This window comes from Rattus rattus, chromosome X, assembly GCF_011064425.1.
Source record: "Rattus rattus isolate New Zealand chromosome X, Rrattus_CSIRO_v1, whole genome shotgun sequence".
NCBI lineage: Eukaryota > Metazoa > Chordata > Mammalia > Rodentia > Muridae > Rattus > Rattus rattus.
The window spans coordinates 67,709,544-67,732,156 of NC_046172.1; the positions used below are offsets into that span (position 1 = coordinate 67,709,544).

Genomic DNA, 22,613 nt, shown 5'->3' on the forward strand with positions numbered 1-22,613 from the left:
CTTTGTATATGCTAGATATTAGCCCTCTATTGGATGTAGGATTGGTAAAGACTTTTTTCCAATCTGTTGGTTGCTGTTTTGTCCTAATGACAGTGTTCTTTCCCTTACAGAAGGTTTGCAATTTTATGAGGTCCCATTCGTCGATTATTAGTCTTAGAGCATAAGCCATTGGTGTTCTGTTTAGGAAATTTTCTGCTGTACCTATGTGTTCCAGGCTCTTCCCCACTTTCTCTTCTATTAGTTTCAGTGTATCTGGTTTGATGTGGAGGCCTTTGATCCACTTTGATTTGAGCTTTGGACAAAGACATAAGAATGGGTCAATTTGCAATATTCTATGTACTGACCTCCAGTTCAACCTGCAACAGTTGTTGCAAATGCTGTCTTTTTTTCATGTCTCAAGTTTTAAAATTATCTACTCTCTTTGGAATTAATGCTTTTAAGTGTGGGGAGATGGTCATTGGGTATTGAGATGTACTTCATTATAACACTTAATGTACATGTATGTATTTACACTCTACCCAGTATTCTAAAACCTGGTTAGTTTTTGGAAAGTATAGATATAAAATAACCTATATTAATATTTGAAACTTATGATGAAATGGAAGTTCAACTTACTCAAAGTAGCAGATTTTATAGGGTTTGAGATACAAGGAGCTGTGATTTTGAATTGTAACCAACAACTTTTTTGTGAAAAGAAATAGTTTTGCCTCTCAGTTCATGATGGGATTACATAGTCACTTTCTCACCCTGTATGTCGGTAATTTGTCTGGTGTATAATGGCTGCTAGAAGAAGAAGACTTTTTTTTTTTAAATGATGTAACCCCTAGTAGACTGATCACACCCATCAACAGGCCACAACCCCAAGACTAGCTTGACAACACAAACTGGACTGCACAGGGAAAGATGAAAGAAAAAAATTAATCTTAAAGTTGGGTGGTAAGAATGAGAGTGCTGCAAGGGTGGTAAGGGGAGAGGTTATGTGTAGTTTCAAAATAAATACAATTATATAAAATTCTCAAAGAATTTACTAAAATATACTTTTATTAAATACCACATATATAGAACGTATTACAGATATATTCACTAACCCTTTCCCATCCATCTCCCACTCAGACTATTCCTCTTCTCCCTATATTTCTTTTTCTTACTCCTATGTATTTTTTGGTTATTAGCTTTCTGTTTTTTCCTTTATTTTTTGATATTATAATTTTATCATTCCCCCTTCCCTTTTCTCGTTCCAAGCCATATATCCTTCCTAGCTCTTTCAATCTTTTTTAATATGTGCACTTACATACAATTATGTATGTATAGATTTTTGTGTACAGTTAGCTCCTGTGAGTATGTTATTGTAACGGCCATGACATGTCCAGAAGTCAGCCATTCATAGAGCTCTCCATTCTCTGGTTCTCGCAGTCTTTCAGGCCTCTGTACTCTTATGTTCTCTTTATTGTTGACTCCATTAGTACTGAGCACTCAAAACTCACTTATTCTCAGCAATTTTACAAGTTTTAAGACTCAGCGTTAACTGTCTGAGTCTGGAAAAAGAAACTTCTCTGACCCAACTGAAAGTAGCACTAGTTAGTGTGTTAAAAGACAATTAGGTTGCATGCCCACTTAACATCAATAGTGCCTAGGGGTCCTGTGATTTCCACCCATGGCTTTGACCAAATTTATCGTATCAAGCATGTGTTCTCTTCAAGGAATGTCAAATCAAGTTGAGAATTAGTTGAATAACTCAAGAACATTTTTCTTGCAATACTATACTGGATCTAGGCTGGAGGATCAGAATTATAGCATGAAGTCTACAGATATGAAAGACCATTGATGGTATTTTGTTCTCAGCAGTCTGGACAAAATTCTTCAAAATTGTGAACATTACTAGCCTGAAAAGATGAAGCTTTCAGCTCAATTCCACCTTTGTTCTGTAGCCAATGTGTGATGCTTCCAGCAATAAGATTTTTATCACCTGTTCCCATTGAGTAACCAAGATCAAAGACAATAAACTTGTATTGCTTTGGGAGCTTCCAGGGTCTTTCTAGTCAGCAATTCATAGAGAGAGGAACCTCACATGTAACACTGTTTGTTTAAAAATCTGTAGCTTCAAGAAACAGTGTCATCAACCCATGCAGGTGATTTCTGTTTAAAGTATTATATACTTGGGTTTTTCCAGAAACAACTTTGCACATGTTTTTTTACATACCATTACTTTCAGTTGACCATTCTTCTGTATTTTCCACTTTTTCTCATCCCTTGCACCTTCCTCCCCGTTAAAACCATCCTTAGTATCTCCTCCTTACTCCTTTCATATCAAATACATTTACCAGATACATATTTACTTCTTCTCACTGTGCCATCAAAGACATTGGCCTACACATATTTCTTATGTTCCATTTATTGGTTTATGGCATTTTAAAATACTTATTCCAACTTAAATACATAATTCTAAAAGTTTTGAAATTAGGCTCTGTATTTGGGCCTTGGTTACCTCAACCAGAATAATACGATCACATTCCATTTATTTATCTGGAAATTTAATAATTTATTTTTTCTTTAATGCTAACTAGAAATCCATTTTGTACATTTCCCATATTTTCATTACTATTCATCAATTGATGGAAATCAAGTCTGATTCCTATCCTAACTATTATGAATAGAGAGCAATGAATGTGGTTATGCAGTTATCTCCGTTGGGTAGTATAGCATTCTTTGGGTAAAGGGTATGTATGATATGGCTGGGTTATAAGCTAGTTCTATTTTCAGATTTCTTCTTAAGAAATATCCATACTGATTTCATAGTGCTTTCCACTCCCAGACAAAGAGTAGGGGTTTGACTTTTCCCACAGCCTTGCAGTACTTGTTATCCTTTTTTTTCTTGACGGTAATCATTCTAGGGTTATGTAGTTCTAATTTTTTTTTTTTGATGACTGAGGCTAAATATTTGGTTTTTAATTTCATCTTTTTGGGGCTGTCTAGATCTAGGTCCATTTTTTGGATGGTTGTTTGTTTTTTCTTGAAAACTGTGCATTCTGATATTAATCCTCTGTCAATTAGGCAACTATCAACAAATCTTTCTCATTGTGTAGACTGCTCTTCATTTTATTGAAAATTTTCTTTGCTCAACAGATTTTTATTTTTGTGAGTTAAGATTTACCAATTTACCTTATGCCCTGCACAGCTAGAATCTGTTTAGAAACTCTTTAACCTTCTCTCTCTCTCTCTCTCTCTCTCTCTCTCTCTCTCTCTCTCTCTCTCTCTCTCTCCCTCTCCCCTTTCTCCTCTGTCTTCCTCCCTCCTCCCCTCCCTCCTCCCTCCTCCCTCCCATCCCTCTATCTAATGTACAACTTACCTTTATCTTTAGGAGTCTCAGTATTTTGGGTTTTTACATTGAGGTCATTTTTCTATACAGAATTGATTTTGTGCAGAGTAAGTGAAAAAGGTCTAGTTTCACTCTTCTACCGATAGATATCCAATTTTTCCTGCACCCCTTATTGAAGATATTGCCTTTTTTTCCCAAGGCTACACAGGTCTTAGAACACAGCTTTGGCTACATGAGGCAACAAGTATGAAGGATTTTCATCAGCAGCAAAAGTAGGCTAGAGTATCAATTGAACATGTTAAGTATTAAAATTATTCTGTCACAATAATTTCTGAATCCTAAATAGAATGTCTATGCTACTAACACTGAGATTTAGACGTTTTAAGTGTACAGAAGGCTATCTTGTATCATACCACTTGAGAGATATTTGCCTATGTTGACTGTCAGCACAAAACAACTCATTGTCATCTGTTTTCTCCTCATTATGGTACCAAAATTCTGGGTTGATAAAGTGGAACCATAGGAAAGTGATCAATAGAGGTTGTTTGTCTAGATAGCACAAAACAAATCAACAATCTGAAACTGAATAGGAAATTTTATTGAAGAAAAATAATTAAAATAATTTTATAAGACAAGTTTATAAAATGGTGCTGTAACATTTTCACAGTCTGTGTAATGCGACTGATAGTATAAAAATGTCATGCAAAGTTCTAAAATGCATTCTTGAAATTTTCATTGCCAAATAATTTTTGCTACATGTCATTTAGAAAATTTACTCTAATGGAAAAAATGATATTCAAGTTTGGAAGAAAGATTTTTCATCTTGATGAGACAGTCAAAAACACTCTATTTTTTTCTGGGGTTATTGTTGAAATCTGACTGCTACAAGCAACCTCTTTTTTGCCCACATGTATTTCATTGCAGACAGATGTTCCTGATTATTTCCTCCCACCTTCAGGACCCAGTTTAAGCATACAGGATTATTAAAGCTCCATCTCAAAGCTAACTAGCATCTTTTATTTATTAGATCCACCCTGAGATTAATATGTCTTTTAGTTTGCTATATTCTGTTCTTTAATTGTCTATTATTTCTCTGTTTCTTGATTTGCAGTGTTTTCTAATCGTTTCCTTGTTTCATATATCAAACTGACATTCTTTGTAGTTATTTGCTCTAGTTCCCATTTCACTTCTTTTTCGTTTGACCTTTGTGTTTTCCTAATTTTCTCCTGCCAATTAGATCCTAATGCTGTCTGTCCTCTCAGGAATTTGTCTGCTACCTGACTTAATTTCTTTAACTCCGTTCTTATTTTTTGAAACTCAACCTAAATATTTCTTCATCTGCAATCTTGAATATTGTCACCTGTTATTTTTCCCAAGTACCCACAATTTGCACTTTCCTTTATGATACAGGCTGTCGAGTCCTTTCTATTATATATACCCTTACTTTGCTCAGGTGATTTCAGAACATTCATTCTATCTTAACTTAGCTCTAGTCCTTGAAGCCCCAACTTAGTTTGTCAAACCTTGGCTCTTCAACCTGTGTCTACTACCTTGAGTTGGAAATGCCCTGGTTGTTTAAAAATCCTCAAATGATTGTCAACTCTGATTGGAAGATATAGTTTAGTTAATTATTAACCCATTGGCTTTGGGTAATTAATTTCCTTTGTACTTCATTTTACTTTTCCACACTGGTAAAAAAATGATACAAAAGTAGTACAAAATATATGATGGTTTTTACTTTAAATATAACTATTTTAACACCTCATTTTTTTTTTTGCTCATTTAAAAGTTTGAATGTCTAAGGACTTTTATTTTAACTGGTTGAGGTGTTTCTAATCACAGTTTGGAAGGTGGAGGTGGAAGCAGTGACATGACAAGGGCGGCCTGGGATATAGCTAGTGAGAACCTATATCAGAAGGAGGACTAGATGTGTTGATAGCTAATAGGGCACTTGTGTAACGAGTGGAGGACTTGGGATTTATCTTTCAGCACTAGATAAAATATTATTTATCCGTTGCTTTTCTGTCTCCAACCTTCTCTGAACTCTATGCAGTTTAACACAATTAGCCCTTTGCAATTCTTTTATTTTATTTTATATGTGTAGATGTCTTTCCCATAAGTATATCTGTGCACCATGTGTGTGTCTGATGCCCACAGAGAAGAGCATCAGACCTCTAGTATCAGAGTTACAGAGATTTATGAACCATGCTACATGCGAGTCAGTTACATATATGGTAAAATGCTGTGTACTTGATAATAATATTCATTTTATAGTATCTTAGAATAGAAGACATCAAGAAATCTAGAGTTGGGTGTGAATTGAATTGTTTTTTGTTAAAAATCATCAGAGATGTTTTTGAGAATCTTTGATTCTAGAGGTTGATATCCCTTGAACCACACAGCTTTTGGTGGCTTTTAATTGAATCGAAGTTTTCTGTCAATTTTTAAAAGTTTTTATTTTCAGCCTATTTAATTTCATACTAGTTCTTACTATATTACTATATATTCTTCATTGGTCAAGCTGGTTTGATTTAATATATATTTATATATTTATATATTTATATATTATATATGTTTATAATATATATTTGTAAATATATATTTATATATATATTTCTGAAGTTGACTATTCATTTTTTCCCTTTAAGACAGTTGCTTTTCTTATCTTATCATATCTTCTTTTAACCAACCATAAAGTTAAAATATTAAGATAGAATGCTTTCCCAACTTTCCCATCTTACTGACTCGTTCATTCACAAAACAATGTAGTCTTTAATGACAGAACATATGATCAAGTATTTTATTTTATTGTTGTCAATGTTTATTACATGCTAATTCTATCTTCCAAATGGTGTTGCAAATTCTTTAACAGTAACTCACCAATAAATTCTATATCTCTCATGTCACCCAGCAAATTTGGCCAATGCATCAAGTGTTGCTAACTTAACATAATGCTCGCCTTTATTTTTTCCCTGTAATTTACAATTTCACCCAGATTTTTTTTTGACAAAACAGGGATTGAGATTAAGTGAAATAAGTCCATTTCTTGCCTTAGTCACCACAGTCAACCAGTTACAAATGAAAACACATGTTATTATTGGAAAAATTCCAAAGGCTCTTTGGAAACATTGAATTTTAATAACATTGCTTATATACCTGTCAATTTGGCCTTTATGCTATCATTCAGTTTTGGTAATGGAGAACAATTCTGCTCAAAGTAAATCTCAAGTTTGAAGACCAGGCATCACTTGACTCAAAGGATTGTCTTGAAACTACTATAGGCACAGGGTTGCTGGATGTTCACAGCTATCCAGGGAGGGAAGTACTGAGAGGCCGGACATAGATTCAACAGATAAGTGCCAGGAAGAGGCAGACCCACTACAGGAAGCCACCTCTCCTCCCCTCCCTCCCAACTCTTGGGTTCTGGGCTGGGGCCAGGGACTGTCCGGAGCTGATCTCGGGCTCCCATTGGCCGCTGTCTTTTGTGACGTCACGATCATGATGAGAATTGATGATCGGACACGCTGATTTCATTGTCTGAGGCGGCAGTGGAGACCCAGGAAAAAATCTCGCGGATTCCGCCTGATCTGGCCCTAGTCTCATCTTGGATCCTCTGATCTCTTCCGTGACCGCACCACGCCCGAGGTAAGCGCCTAACCTGGCTGTCTGTGAAGGGCAAAGGAGGACTTTCAAGACCCTGGGGTAATGTGCCCAGTAGGGGGCCCGTAGGGTCTCTGGCCTAAAGATACAGCCAATAAATTGGTGCAGCTTCTGGGAAGCCAACTGCCTCTACCCTCCCAGCAAAGGCTGGCAAGAGCATGAAATTAGAAAGGCGCTGAGGATGGGGATACTGTTGGTATTGCCACACAGAGCAGGACCTTGCTCTGAAAGAGGGCAATGGCTGGGACATACTACTGGCCTGATAGTAAGAGAAACTGGCGCCTCTGTTTCTAAAGAAAGGACAGGATTGAATTCTACCACTTCTAGATTTCACTGGACAGTAGATTTCTCATAGCCCCACTCAAACGCACCGAGGACGCTGCGCCTGCGCATAAACACTCTGATTAGAGGGGAGGGGGAGGTTCACTGCAGGGAGAATGGGCTTGGAAACTGCGCAGGCGCCTTTTCTCTTTAGCTGGAGGGGGAGGGGCTGAGCTGTGTCTGTACTGAATAAGGGAAAGGTTAAGGATTTGGCCTTGAGATGTTTCAAGTGCCTTTTGAAGTGAAGGGATCTGCTCCTGATTTTTGCATCTGGCCTACTGAGTGTACTCAGCATCAAAATTAGCCTGATAAATTTTAGAAAGCAAATTCTTAATTTCCAAATACTTAAGTTCTATGGAAAGGAAGGAGCTTGAAGAACTTGCAGAATATAGTTCTCAGATTAAAAAGAAAAGTTTAGGATGGGGGGGGTAGTTGGTAACAGTTTTTTAAATAAATCCAACTTTTAATCTTCAAAGAGTTTAGGTTTGATATGACATTCAGTAATTTGGAACATCACTTTGGAGACTTAGAGAAATAAATTTTACTCATCCGTCTGTCTTTTCTTCATCTTAGAGCCATTACATAAATCTTTAGCCTCTATCTCAGATTTGATGTTTTCCTTCTTTCATCTTCCTGGGTGTTTCTATTAGAACCATCTAAGTTAAATCTTATTTTAAGAGACTTTCTCTAGCATCCATTCATTGGGAAGAACTGTGTCACCCCACTGTTTGGAGGAACGATCCGCCTCTCTGTCCTTGGTGAGAGATCGTATGGTTGCGTTATTAGTCTCCGCCATGATCTCCACATTTATTCCCATTTTACAGGAGAAACAGGGATTTTCTCCAATTTTTGAAGTGAAGATCTTGTTAAATATTGGCAACTTGTTCTTTGTATGTCTTCTCACACCGTTCTTCACCTCTTCCTCAGTCTTGTTTCATATACTCCTCTGGTAACTAAAGGAGCTTTCTAGCCAGGATACACCTTTCACCATACAAAACTACTTGTCTGTGAACACTGCTTCAATATTGTTTTTTCTAACAAGAATATCCTTGGCTTCCTATTATCTATTTTCAAGCCACTTCCTGTTACTTATTTTTAGATTGCAAAACAACAACCAACCCTCAATCTAGCCTTTTTGGATGGTAGCACCTTATTTTTCTTCAATGTAAATGTAAGGTTTCTTGAACAATTTTGCTTCTCACACCACTATTACCACCTTTTCCTAGGTAACTTTCTATGCTACATAATTTAAATCTTGTCCCCTTTGGAAGCTCTGTTCAAATTAGACCACCTATACATATCTTTCAAGTGAAATGCAGTGGCTGTATAGGTCACTTTCCCTAAAATTCTCACATTTGTTCTTTTATTTGTCACTTTCTTCTGCCCTATTGTCTACCATCTTACTTTGTGCAGTGTGTGTATGTGTGTGTGTGTGCATGTGTGTGTGTGTGTGTGTGTGTGTATGTGTGTGTGTGTGTGTGTGTGTGTGTGTGTGTGCGTGTGTGTGTGTGTGTGTGTGTGTGTGTGTGTGTGTGTGTGTGTGTGTGTGTGTGTGTATGTGTGTTTGTGTGTGTGTGTGTGTGTGAGTGTGTGCGTGCGTGTGTGTGTGTGTGTGTGTGTGTGTGTGTGTGTGTTTTATTATGTACTCTTTAACTGGACTTTATATCCTTAGGGATTGGGAACAGACCAGCCAGTTCTTTGCCATCTTCCCACACACCTGGCTGACTAGTGAAAACGGCTATAGTCACTTCTTTTTTCCTTAGAAAACAATCCCCTGGGGAGTTAAGCACTATTGTTTTGGAGAGAACTATACACACACGTAAATTTTAGTCATCATTAGTCAGGCAAGGACTCCTCTGGTGACTAAACAAACCTGACTGTGAGTCACGGAAAAGGCATAATGGCATAATGGAGATACCTGTTTCATGAGTGGCTTTCAAATATGCCATAAACAAAGCCAAAGCATCGTTGCCTCAGAAATAGATTTGTTTGTAATTCTTTCCACTGGAAAGGCACTGCTCAGAGACATCTCATCACTCTATACTTCTTTCTAATCACATTATATCATGAATTGCCTCTTGAAAAATCTGCTATTAACCACTATTTATTGCATTATACTTTCATTATACTTTCAATTACTATGTCAAATTGACTACCCTTGACAGTTTGACAGCTGATCACCATAATGGTTGCCACAGATATATATGTATATATATATATATATATATATATATATCTGTATCTCCCTTGGGAATAAAATTGCATTGTTTTATAGAGCAGAATTTTTGCTTGAATGATAGTATTAATCATAGTTTATTACAGAGAATTATTTTAGATAAACAATGTTTTTCAATTCTTATTTCATTTTGAGGTACCATCCCAATACTTTTTGAATGTTATGATTTGAGACTATAGCGTAAAAGCAATTCAGAAGGGTATTACAATTTATACATTTTAAAATAGTGCTAATAGATTATTGTAAGTGAACTATGAGTGCTATTTATTATTAGGGAATGTTCTTTTACCTTGACCCCCTTCTCTTATTGCATAAATTATGGAGTTCTTTCAAAGCAGTGTTAGCTTGTAGACAATATAGTAATTAATATGATTTTCTTGCATGTTTATTAGCACATCAATAGGTTATGAGTTAGGTGACTCTGACTAAAATGCAGAGCTTAAGATTGATCATGCTCTTTACATCACTAAAAATAAAAAGATCAAAGAAAAAATGTGTCATTTGTGTTTTAATGTTCATCTTATGGTTCTTTATTTTAAAAAGATTTATTTATATTTATGTATATGAGTACACTGTAGCTGTCTTCGGACACCAGAAGAGGGCATCAGATCCCATTACAGATGGTTGTGAGCCACCATGTGGTTGCTGGGAATTGAACTCAGGACCTCTGGAAGAGCACTCAGTGCTCTTAACTGCTGAGTCATCCCTCCAGTCCCATCTTATGGTTCTTATGTGTAGAGGAAAAAGAATAGGTATTTTTCATTTGAGTTCTAGATTTTTAGCTAGAAGGAACTTTCTAATGATAAGCTAGTTTTCTCATTTTACATAGCATAAATCTGAGTCCCAGAGATGTGAAGTACTTTGCTAATGTTAGTGCCAAGCATTGTGCATTTTATATATACTATCATACTCTTATACCATTTATTGTATTTAAACAATATAGCATGCCTGTCAAACCATTGCTAATATTACATTTTCATTTTAGATTTGAGAAACTGGAAGCTCAAAGTAGTTGACTTGTCTGGGTTCACAGAGCTAGGATTCAAATGTCACAGTCAGGATCCAACTTATTTGATTCATGATCAGTGTGTCCTTGAGAAAGGTAACATAATGAATTCTTAGAGACTTCACTAGGATCTGAGTCTCTGGCATGCTGGCTCACTGTGGTATCTGTATGTGTGTATGTGTATGCGTGTGTGTGTGTGTGTGTGTGTGTGTGTGTGTGTGTGTCTTTCGAGTATAACTAAATGAAGATACTCATTTTGGATCTCAAGTTGCAGTTTAGACTCTGAAAGGATCAATGATGGAATGAGACATTCCATACCATGTGTGGAATGTCAGCCATGTATAACCTTAACCCAATTGTGTATGGCTATATTTGGTTCCTATAATTCCAGTTCCAGTGACTCTTTTTGACTTTTATTGATAACAGGCATGTACAGAGTATGTATGCATATAAACAGGCAAAACATCCATAAACATAAAATAAATCATAAATAAATCTTTAAGAAATACCATGCTTTAACTATAAAAGATGATAAATTTTGCATGAAATTATGTTTTAAAAACACTGAATTCATTCGCTTTAAAATTGTATCTTAGAGAGGACATTGGAATTTTTAACAATGGAATCCTCAACATGGTAAAATTATGAATTGCTGATGTTTATTTTGTAGTGGAATCGGTTAAAATTGAAATTAGTGGTGACATGTAATTCCATTGAGTATACTATATTTAGATACACTGTTTTTGGAAGTAAAAGATGATGAAATCTAGAGTGATAGAAATACAACTATGCATGCAAAAGCAATTAATGAAAAAAGAGGCCATGAATTTGAAGTAGACTAGGGAAAAGCATATGAGAGGGTTTAGAGGGAGAAGAGAGAAAGGAGAAATATAATTAAATTACTATCTTAAAACCAAAGGAAAAAAAGATATATACTTTAAGAAAAAGAAAGGTTCTGTAACAGCTAGGGCTGGGATTTGCCTCAACATTGGAGTACTAGCCTAGTACAATTAGATCTTGAGTTTGGTTGTCAATATTAATTAGACTGACAGATGGACAGACAGACAGATAGGCACACACACACACACACACACACACACACACACACACACACACACACAAGCTGGAAACCTTAGCATATTCAGAAACTGTTATAGGCATCCTAGAAACTTTGTAATTATCAGTACTACCAAGGCAATAAGGTAAAACTCATCTGTGTAAGTAGCGTCATCCTTGTGCCAGCTAGTTAAAGACTGTCAGGCTTAACTGGATATATGATATTGTACCATTTCTGTCAATCAAACACTCCATTTTCCTTCTCGCTCATGGAAAGGTGTACAAGAGTAGTTGCTCTACTTCCTTGATCCCCTGTTATTTTACAGCTAGTTTAATAAGCAATTGCACTGATCTAGAACCTTCACTCCTTTCAGTTTTCAGAGTGACAAAAAATTTAGGAAACCACTTCCTTAGTTTCTCTCTCCTTGGAATGGATGAAATTATCTTTTCATGTGTTCTAAGCAGTCTTGCAAACATATGACTTACATACCTAGTAGAAACTTTTCCCCTATACACAGACATTTGGAGGGTTGTTTGTGCAATTAGTAAGTGGCAGAACTTGGACATAAAGAGGGGTGTTATTCTAAGCTAAACACTTCACTATTGAAGCCCACTTTATTTTTCAGATGTTTGCACAAGTATATGTTTGTGTATATGCCCACTAATTTCTCTCTCTTACTTAGCCTGTAAAGTTTATAAAATTTCCCTGTTCTTCTCAGTGGATACATGTTTTTCTTACAAAAAGAGGTCATCATATGAACCCTCATGTTTTCACCTGGCATAAGGTAATGGACTCACATTCTTTACTGTGTCAAAGCAGCCAATGGCAAACGCATTCCTTCATTGAGTTTATGAAATATTGCATTATAAGATTATATGCTTTCAACTCCACCAATTTATTGCTTTAATACTTTGCTATTTGGTTAGCTGGATCTACCTTTTGTGTATTTTATGATGGACTAGCTGTAACATTTTAGAAAGTAATTATCTGTGACCTATCTTCAAAGTAGCTTTGCCCTTTCATAGACTAACAACTTTCCATGTCAAAATCTTCACAAAAGAGCATGATTGGTAGAGACCTGGGAGACTGTAAAATGTGAAAAAAGAAATATGTTCTACATTAGTGGGAAGTGTTACAGTAGATGTCTGAATCTTCAGCTTTGACTCATCTCTCCTAAGACAACAGCATAACCACTTGAATTATTTTTTAATATATGCTACTTATTTTATTTAGAATCCCCACCCTTATATTTAATACTGATAAATAATGTTACAATCACAAATGTATTGAAAATGTCCGTGTCTGCATCGTTTCTAGTTAGAAGAAAAAGCATTTCAGATTTACCTTTAGCCACATTAAATCATTAATCAGTAAATTGACTTTTCTGGTTAGGTTTGGTGTATTTGCATCTATTAAATCTTTGATGGTCAAAGAATACTGTGTGGAATGGAAGCATGACTATCACATGGAAAGGGATTGGAAACTGAACATTTCTAACCCTGCCTGTTTTAGCAAGATGCCCCAGGATCTATATTTGCATTAACATCTGAGAAGAACTGTAGGAAGTCAAAGTCAGAATTTCTTCACTACCTAGACTTTTGAAAGCTGGTGATCATAGACAAAAACTGAATTTTTGTCCACTTTCATAAATGTAAAGAAATGAAATAAAAGTATTTTCAATTGTACATTACATGACTGATTTATATAAGCTTCTATCGTGAAGCTGATACTGTTTTATTAGGAGAGCTATAATTATATAATAAATCAAATTGTTGAGTCTACATGAATCCACTAACTTTGATGATAGCAGTGGCCTCACATTTAAAATGATACTTATCATCATACGTGACTCATAGGCAAAATCAGCAGAGTCACAAAAAGCATGTAGATAGATGTATGCTCTGACAGCATTATTCAATGGGGAAACTAAACCGTTTTTCTGTTTGTTGCTGGGGTATAGTACCATAAAATTAGTGGCTTAAAAATAACATAAATTTGGCATTTTGGAATACTATGACCTCATCACTTGTGAGACAGAGGTAGAAGAATCACAAATCTGAAGCCGAAACTGGCTTCTTAGCAAGATCAACCATACAACAAACAAAAATAATAGCATAAATGAATTGTGCTATGAAACTGATAATTATCAAATAATTCTCACTGTATTAAAATACTTTTGTTCATAGAATTACCATTTGGGGGATTCTAGGGGAAGAATCCATTTCTTTGCACCTCCTACTGTTGGAAGTTATCCACATTCCTTGTCTTTTAGCCCCCTTCTATCTTAGAGCTGACAGTGTTTTATTAGGTCTCTGACATTTCATCATTCTTGAAGCTGTTATGGTTCCATCCTCATGTTTAAGGTCCTTTGTGATCATCACATTTAGCCCACTCAATTAATGGGGAATAATTTTATTTATGCTTGCTGACTACCAATCTTAATTCCATCTGCAATCTTAATTTGCTTTTACAATGCAACCTAACATTTGCAGGTTCTAGGAATTAAGCCATCTCTTTAAATGGAACCCCAACATCCATATTGTAAAATATCAATCTTCTGAACTGTTACAGGATAAATTTCTATTGTTAAAGTTACCCAGGGTAACTCCCCCCCCACTTTCTTAGAGTATCTTTAACAAATTTACTCAAGATTCTCTTTTAGGATATATAAAAATATTAATTTAAATACTTCTGTGTCCTATAATACTCTTACTTTTGACAAAATAATCTAGACAAATTATAGGGCTTATGTTAATTAGATATTTTTGGTAAAACAAGTTCTGAAATATGTTACTTTATATCTCTGGTCTTCAGTTTACTAATGATACCACAATTATATGCATTATAGTATAAAGTTATTTCTAACTTTTAAACTATGATCCTATTATTTTAGTAACTTATTAAATGTATGCATTCATACAAAATATCAAGTGCAGGTCAACTCCTCAAGCTTTTGTAAAGCCTTTCTTCAGGATGCTGTATCAACTGGACCCGTCCCAGCCCTTACTACCCACTTTCTAACCTTCTATGGGAAGTTAAAAGTTTCCATGGAAGTATAGGCGTTGTACTGAGAACCATTATTTAGACTCTCTTGATCCTTTCAAAATATGTTTTAGACTCATTTTCAAACATGGCTCACGACTGTAGCCCCACCACTTGAGAGACTGAAACAGGATTATAAGTTCAATGATTGCTTGGGCTATCTAACAAGATTCTGTCTCAGATAATAAAACACCACACACACACACACACACACACACACACACACACACACACACACACACACACACACACACACGCGTACACAAGTATGCATGCAACTCCCAGGCACACAAGCATGCACACAGACTCATAAATGCATGTACTCTCCCACACAATTATTGTAACAACGAAATATATGTTCAAAAGCATAGCACATTATTGTTCCTAAACATAAAATATACACTTTAATCCTTTTGCCTGCATGAAATATGAATATAGAAGAGCAATGGGTGTATGTGGTCAGGACCAGACTATGGGTAGTTTATTTTATAGATACAGATCTGGTCTGATTGCCACAAAGGAATAAAATTCTAATGAAAGAATAAAAAACATGTCAGCTGTATAATCTTCCCTACTGTTATTCATATCTATATGATAAGATTAGCCAAGAGAAAATACCAAGAAACACATTAGAGTTAATGCTATTCTCTAAATACATACATGATTATAACTTGGCAATAATACGTTATGCTCAATTTTAATTTTACAAAACGACATGGGACAGTATCTTTAAAACAGGTTTGCAGATACTGCAGTAAGTCCAACGACTTACTTTCAAAGTCTGAAAAAAAATGTTTTTTTACAATTTCAAAGATTTTATTCACTAATTGTAAAAGAAAATGCCTTGCGTATATACACACCACAGAGAAAGATGTATACTTCTTTATTTCCAAGTATAAAGGCAAATTTTTTTTGTCTTACAGTTGTAGACTATGGAAAGACATTTGATGTACTGAGCATCTTAAGGTAGAATACCTCAAAGACTCAAAGAAATGTTTGTCCCTTTAGGAAAGGTCGTGTTTCTGGTTTTGGTTGTCTCTTTCAGACACTGAACAAGTGTCTTCGGGATAAAGATGGAGCTCAGTTGGTAGAGTGCTTGGCTAGTATTGACAAGGCTGGCCTAGGTTGGGTACTTAGTATCACATCAAACTAGGCCTATTGGCATGTGACTATAATTTAAGCTTGTGACAGGCAGAGAATGAAGGAACAGAAATTCAAGATCATCCTTGCATGAGGAAAAAAAAAACAAGCAAATAAACAGAAAGAAGTGGCTTCTTTTCCCATGGCTATTGAATTCTGAACTGTTCTCTTATAAGGCTTTTAAGTAATCCAACATTTTCTCAGTTTATTCAAAATATGTATGAGGATAATTATTTGCTACTTAAATGATAACAATTATATATGCAATTATACATTTAAGACCTACAGTATTTATAGAAATACAATCTTTCTGTGCAGCCCAGGTTAAACTCTAGCTTATGGTCTTTTTGTCTTAATCCCTCCAAAATTCTGAGATTAAAGGTGTATACAATTTTTAGTCAACATTATGTTCTAATATATGCACATAGTGGAATGGCTAAGTCAAGCTAATTAACATACAGATTATGTTACATACTTAATGGTTTTGTCCTGAGAACATTTATAATCTATTCTTTTATCACTTCTAAAGTAAATAATCCATTATGATTAACTACAGCCATACTATATAATAGATCTCTTGAAATCACTCCTTTTATCTAACTGAAATGTTGTATCCTTTCAGCAATGTCCACCCACAATCTATCCAACCCCCATTCCTGACAATCACTGTTCTACTCTGATTTTATGAATTCAAACCTCTTTTTGGATTCCATATATAAGGAAAACCATATAATATTTTTTCTCCTATTCTTGGCTTGTTTCACTTAGCATAATGTCCCCCAGTTCTATCTATGTTGTTGCAAATGACAAGATTTCCTTCTATTTTAAAGTTTAATAATATATCATTGCATATATAAACCACACTTTGTTTATTTAGATAACCATTTATAGACACTCAGATTGAGCTCACCATATTTTGGTTACTGTGAGTGTTTCTATAAGGACACACAAATGCATAGGTTAATTTCATTTCCTTGGAAATATACTCAGTAATAATATTACTGAATCATACAAGAGTTCTATTTTTAACTTTTTGAGGAACCTCCATAATATATTTTATAATGGCTGTACAAATTTAACTCTTTACCAATAGTTTGAGTTCTCTCTTCTTTGAGGGAAATAAATGTTTCCAGTATTTATGTAAAACTGGTATCTGTATATTGTTTGTCCACTATATATCTGAAGACTTATACAGTGTTACTTATGTATCACTAGATGGTACACTTCAAGGGACTCATCCTAAGCCTTAGAGAATATCTTGTGTACTGAAAAGTTTTCCCCAATAGGATTCTGTAGAATGATATAAAATCAGGAACAGGATATATAAGAAATCAGGAGTAAAAAAATTGGATAGTCCAGCTCTTCCTATCAAAACAAAACTACCTTTGATGCTCATATAAAGAGCAAATCTAATTCAAGAAATATCAAAAATGCTTAGGGAAAGAAATATGACACTAATCTTAAAACAAATTTTATCCACCAATAAACATTCCTTTTAGGAGTAGGGTAAGTCAGAAGAGAAACTGGATGAAGTCATATTGATTTAAAAAGTTGAGAAAGGATGATTAAGAATATACTCTGAGTGAAAGGATTTTCCTTCACACAGTTTGTTCAAAGACAACAGTATGAAATAAAGCATAATTTAGTGATGAAAGGTGTATGAATCACCATGCTTGATTAGTTCATCGGGTGGAACTATGAACCCCAGGTATTTCCTATATTCTATATGTGGAATGGGCTATAGATTTGTTATGTGAAATTAGAGCTAAATTTACAGGGAAATTACTCATTGGAGCCTTATTCATGGTTCTGCCTTGTGCTGGAGTATCTGTTTGAAATTGATCTTTCTTCTTTTTGTAATAACATGAATTTTTGTCATCCAAATATGTAAAACACTGTTATAGTTTATAGACAGTTCAATTTTATCATTAAGACATTCTCAATGCAAATATCTTAAAAGCTGATAAATTATTATCAATGAAGCATTCTGAGATCCCAGGTATTTATTTGCCGAAGCATTTTCCCTCTTTGGTACAAACATTTTCTGAGTTCATTAGAATTTAAACATTAGAGCAGGACATGGTGGCTCATGTTGTTAATCCCAGCACCTGGGAGGTTAAGACTTGAGTATAGCCATGGATTTGAAGTTAGGCTGCAATATAGATTGAGTTCTTGTCCAGTCTGGGCTACAAAGTGAGATTTTGTCTCCCCAAAGCAAAAGGACTCAAATATTATAAGTGTAGCTATACATGTGTATCTCTGCATTATGAGTTATGTATGTTTTCATATATTTTTGTGGATCATGTATACATAAAATTGTGTTACAATGTTTTTCTGCAACTTTATGAATCTGGTAAACATAAATAATTATACATTTAAGTGTTTTTAATGAGGTCAGTAGACACTTTTTATGCTTTGAGGAATTCATGCAGTATGATTGTTTATAATATCTCCTGTCTCATAAATGACAGAACCAATTATATTTCAAAAAAAGGCAAGAGATGTGTATAGGTCATGTCAGTAAATTGTAGTTCAATAAACAGATAATGAATATATTTTCATGCTATTAGAATATGTCAGATAACCATTAGTAGACTTTTATACAAAAGGATTTTGTAATTTCAATTTTACAACATCTGTAATTCTTGTAAGTTAATAGTAAAATAAGCGAAGTAGAACAGTTTGAGTTGAGGAGAATTTTACGTGTAAATGATACCTAGAAGTTACAAATTTGAGAGTTGATTTACAATAGTAAGTATTTTACACATGTTCAGATTTAGCTTTAAAATCACAATTAATTACTGTATATTTATTCAAGTTTTCCTAAATGAAATTTAGCTTGTTTTATTGTGACATCCTTTTATGTTCAAAATTTTTGTACTAAACAGTTTTGCATCCTTTGACATTTAAAAAAATAAACTCTTACAGATAGGAAGAATAGGATCATTCTTCCTTTTGTTATTGTACTGTAATACTAAATTTCCTGTGTTTGAAGTTTTATGCAAATGGTATAGGAATGGAGTGGTATTTGTTAAATTATTCCTAATCAAGATGGGCACATGCCTTTAACCCCATGACATGGGAGCCAAATGCAAACGGATCTCTTATATAAACGTATAACATAGCACATTATAGCTTAGCAATTATTTTAGTGACGAAAACTCATTATGAGACATTTTTTATATCCCCACGATCTAGTTGAGGATGTTCCGTCCCAAGAGTTCAGTTACCTGTTCCAAGCCTGTGAAACTAGTGAGTAGTACTAAAGCCCACTGAATACAAAGATGTCTTGACTCCTAAAATGTCCCCACTCTACCCTAAAAGGCCACCTGAATTTTCTGCTCACAGCCATGTTGAATTAACATCAGCAAAATACAAACTTTCATCTTAAATGTCTAAAAACAAAACAAACACAAAAATATATAAGAATTAATGGACTTCAGGCCTATGACAATAGGAAGGCCAGGACCAGGATTTCTGCTAGAACAACAACGAACAAGGTGAGTTCTTTGATCATTCCAACTCATTGCCTAGGAAGCGTTTAAATGATAGGTCAGAGAAAAATAACCCAAGCATCCTAGTTTCTTTGAGATAAGGAGACATAGTTTAGAGTTAAGGTACTTTTGAGGGACAGAGGAATAAAGACATGAATCCTGCACAGGGGAGGTTATCACACATAGATCTCAGGAGGTCTACAGAGAGATTGTTCAAGTCTTTAAGTTGAATACTGATAAGCTCACGTGAACAAACTGTTGAGGACAGAGAGGAGAAAAACATAGAAATCAACAGGCCAAACAGTCTTCCAAGTTCACATAAGAGGCAGGCATGGCAGCACCAATGATCCCCGCACTTGGGAAGTAAAGATAGGAGGAGCAGGAACTTAAGACATAACACATTCGAGGACAATTTGAAATACATGCGACACGGTGTATTAATAAATATACATAAGTGTTCCCTCACACAGGATCAATAATAATTAATGTTCCACCTAACCAAATTGGAAAGCCCCCGTTGCATGATGCTTTTAGGAGGGTCTCAAAAGGCATTTTCTCAGTAATGGAGCAAATTGACTCTAGAATGAAAGCAATTTTAGATTTGCCAACCTCAGGTCTTCAAACTAATTTCAAGTCAGTTAAACATTTTCTCATAACAAAACCCTAAACATACATAAAAGTTACCAAATACGTATTTATCCAACAAATGTTTATCATATGTAAAATTAACTGAATATTCTGTGTATTAAAATATACAGAAACAGGAAGATGTATATCTCACATTTCAAAGAAGAACAAATTAAAGCACATTAAAGAAGAAAGATAGGTCTAGAAGACTATTTAAACCACTGTTGTTATCATATTATATATGTTTATGAAGATTTAAGATGCATTAGGATGAGACAAGAAATGGAAGCTATTTTTAATGGTTTGTTTTGAACTTCTAGAAATGTAAGAGCACATGAAATGAAGTTTAGGTGTGGTGTATTAGCATTTTGAATTATCCAATTGCTAAAATACAGAAGAACTGAAAATATTAAAGGCAGATAAGGGATGGGGGTTATACGTTTTTTTTTTACAGATTTTGAAGGAATTTATTCAAATCTTATAAAGTCATATTATATAAATACAGAGCTTGGATAAATATGTATTCTTTTTTTACAAGCTTACTATAATTTTATTTTTCTTTGATAACATGCTTAATTAGAAGAGGTTTTAAATTAAATTTCATAGAACATTGGCTCGAGTCTTTTTTGTTGTTGTTGTTTTGGACCAGCTCTTTTTTTTTCTTTTATTGGATTTTTTAAATTTAAATTTCAAATGTTATTCCCTTTCCTGGACATAAACCCCCTATCCCATCCCCCTCCCCTACTTCTATAAGGGTGTTCCCCTACCCATCCATTCCCTCCTTTCTCCCACACCCCCCAATCCCCTACACTGGGTTCCAACCTTGGCAGGACCAAGGGCTTCTCCTTCCATTGATGCCCAACAAGGCCATCCTTTGCTACATATGCAGTTGGAGCCTTGGGTATGTCCATGTATAGTCTTTGGGTAGTGGTTTAGTCCCTTGGAACTCTTGATTGCTTGGCATTGTTGTTCTTATGGGGTTGCAAGCCTCTTCAGCTCCTTCAATACTTCCTCTAATTCCTCCAACGGGGAACGCATTCTCAGTTCAATGGTTTGCTGCTTTCATTTGACTCTGTATTTGACATGCTCGGGCTGTGTCTCTCAGGAGACATCTATATCCAGTTCCTGTCAGCATGCACTTCTTAGCTTCATCCATCTTATGTAGTTTTGGTGGCTGTATATATATGGGGCACATATGCGTCAGGCTCTGGCCGTTCCTTCAGTCTCTGCTCTAAACTTAGTCTCTATCCCTCTATGAATATTTTTGTTCCCCCTTTTGAAAGGGGTGACATCAAAATTTTGGTCATCCCTTCTTTTGAGCTTCATGTGGTCTGTGGTTATATCTTGCGTAATTCGACTTTTGGGCGCTAATATCCACTTATCTACTGGTGCATACCATATGTGTTTTTCTGTGATTGTTGTTTACCTCAGGATGATATTTTCTAGTTCCATCCATTTTGTTATGAATTTCCGCTTAAGTCATTGTTTTTGATAGCTCAGTAGTACCTCCATTGGTAGATGAACCCATTTCTGTATCCATTCCTCTGTTGAAGGGCATCTAGGTTCTTTCAGCTTCTGGCTATTACTCATCAGGCTGCAGGGAACATGGTGGAGCAATATGTGTCTTTATTGTATGTTCTGAAGCATCTTTTGGGTATATGTCCAAGAGAGGTATAGCTGGGTCCTCAGGTAGTTCAATGTCCAATTTTCTGAGGAACCTCCAGACTGATTTCCAGAATGGTTGTACCAGTCTGCAATCCCACCAACAATGAAGGAGTGTTCCTCTTTCTCCACATCCTCGCTAGCATCTGTTACCACCTGAGTTTTTTTTATCTTAGCCATTCTGACTGGGGTGGTGGAATCTCAGGGTTGTTTTTGATTTGCACTTCCCTAGAAGGCTAAGGATGTATTTCTTTTAGGTTTCTCAGCCATTCGGCATTCCTCAGCTGAATTCTTTGTTTAGCTCTGTATCCATTTTTTTACCAAGGTTATTTGGCTCTCTGGAGTCTAAGTTCTTGAGTTCTTTGTATATTTTTGGATATAAGCCCTCTATCTGATGTAGGACTGGTAAAGATCTTTTCCCAATATGTTGGTTGCCATTTTGTCCTAATGACAGTGTCCTTTGCCTTACAGAAGCTTTGCAGTTTTATGCGGTCCCATTTGTTTATCTTAGAGCATAAGCCATTGGTGTTTTGTTCAGGAAATTTTCCCCAGTACCCATGTGATTGAGACTCTTTCCCACTCTTTTCTTCTATTAGTTTGAGTATATCTGGTTTTATGTGGAGGTCTTTGAGCCACTTGGCCCTAAGCTTTGTACAAAGCAATAAAAATGGATCAATTTGCATTCTTCTACATGCTGACTTCCAGTAGAACCAGCACCATGTGCTGAAAATGCTGTCTTTTTTCCATTGGATGGTTTTGGCTCCTTTGTCAAAGATCAAGTGACCATAGGTGTGTGGGTTCATTTCTTGGTCTTCAATTCTATTCCACTGATCTACCTGCCTATCTCTGTGTCAATACCATACAGTTTTTATTACTATTGCTCTGCAATACTGCTTTATATACAGGGATATATAAATCAGAGTGAGGTACCTCATTGCAAAAAAGATGGAAATCAGCAAAGCCACACCTTTTAATAAATTAAACTAAAAACAATCTGATTTCTGGGAATGTAGCTTACTTAATAGAGTGCTTGTCAACATAAGACCCTGTAT

At 35.3% G+C, this 22,613-nt stretch overlaps 1 protein-coding gene across 1 annotated transcript in view; it reads left to right on the forward strand.

The window, feature by feature from the left end:
- The first annotated feature begins 6,837 nt into the window (after positions 1-6,837).
- The window catches only part of Hdx (highly divergent homeobox), a 51,441-nt gene continuing 35,665 nt past the window's right edge, over positions 6,838-22,613 (forward strand). The window contains exon 1 of the mRNA XM_032889414.1: positions 6,838-6,961. The gene's annotated coding sequence lies outside the window, so the exon portion shown is untranslated. The remainder of the gene's footprint in view (positions 6,962-22,613) is intronic.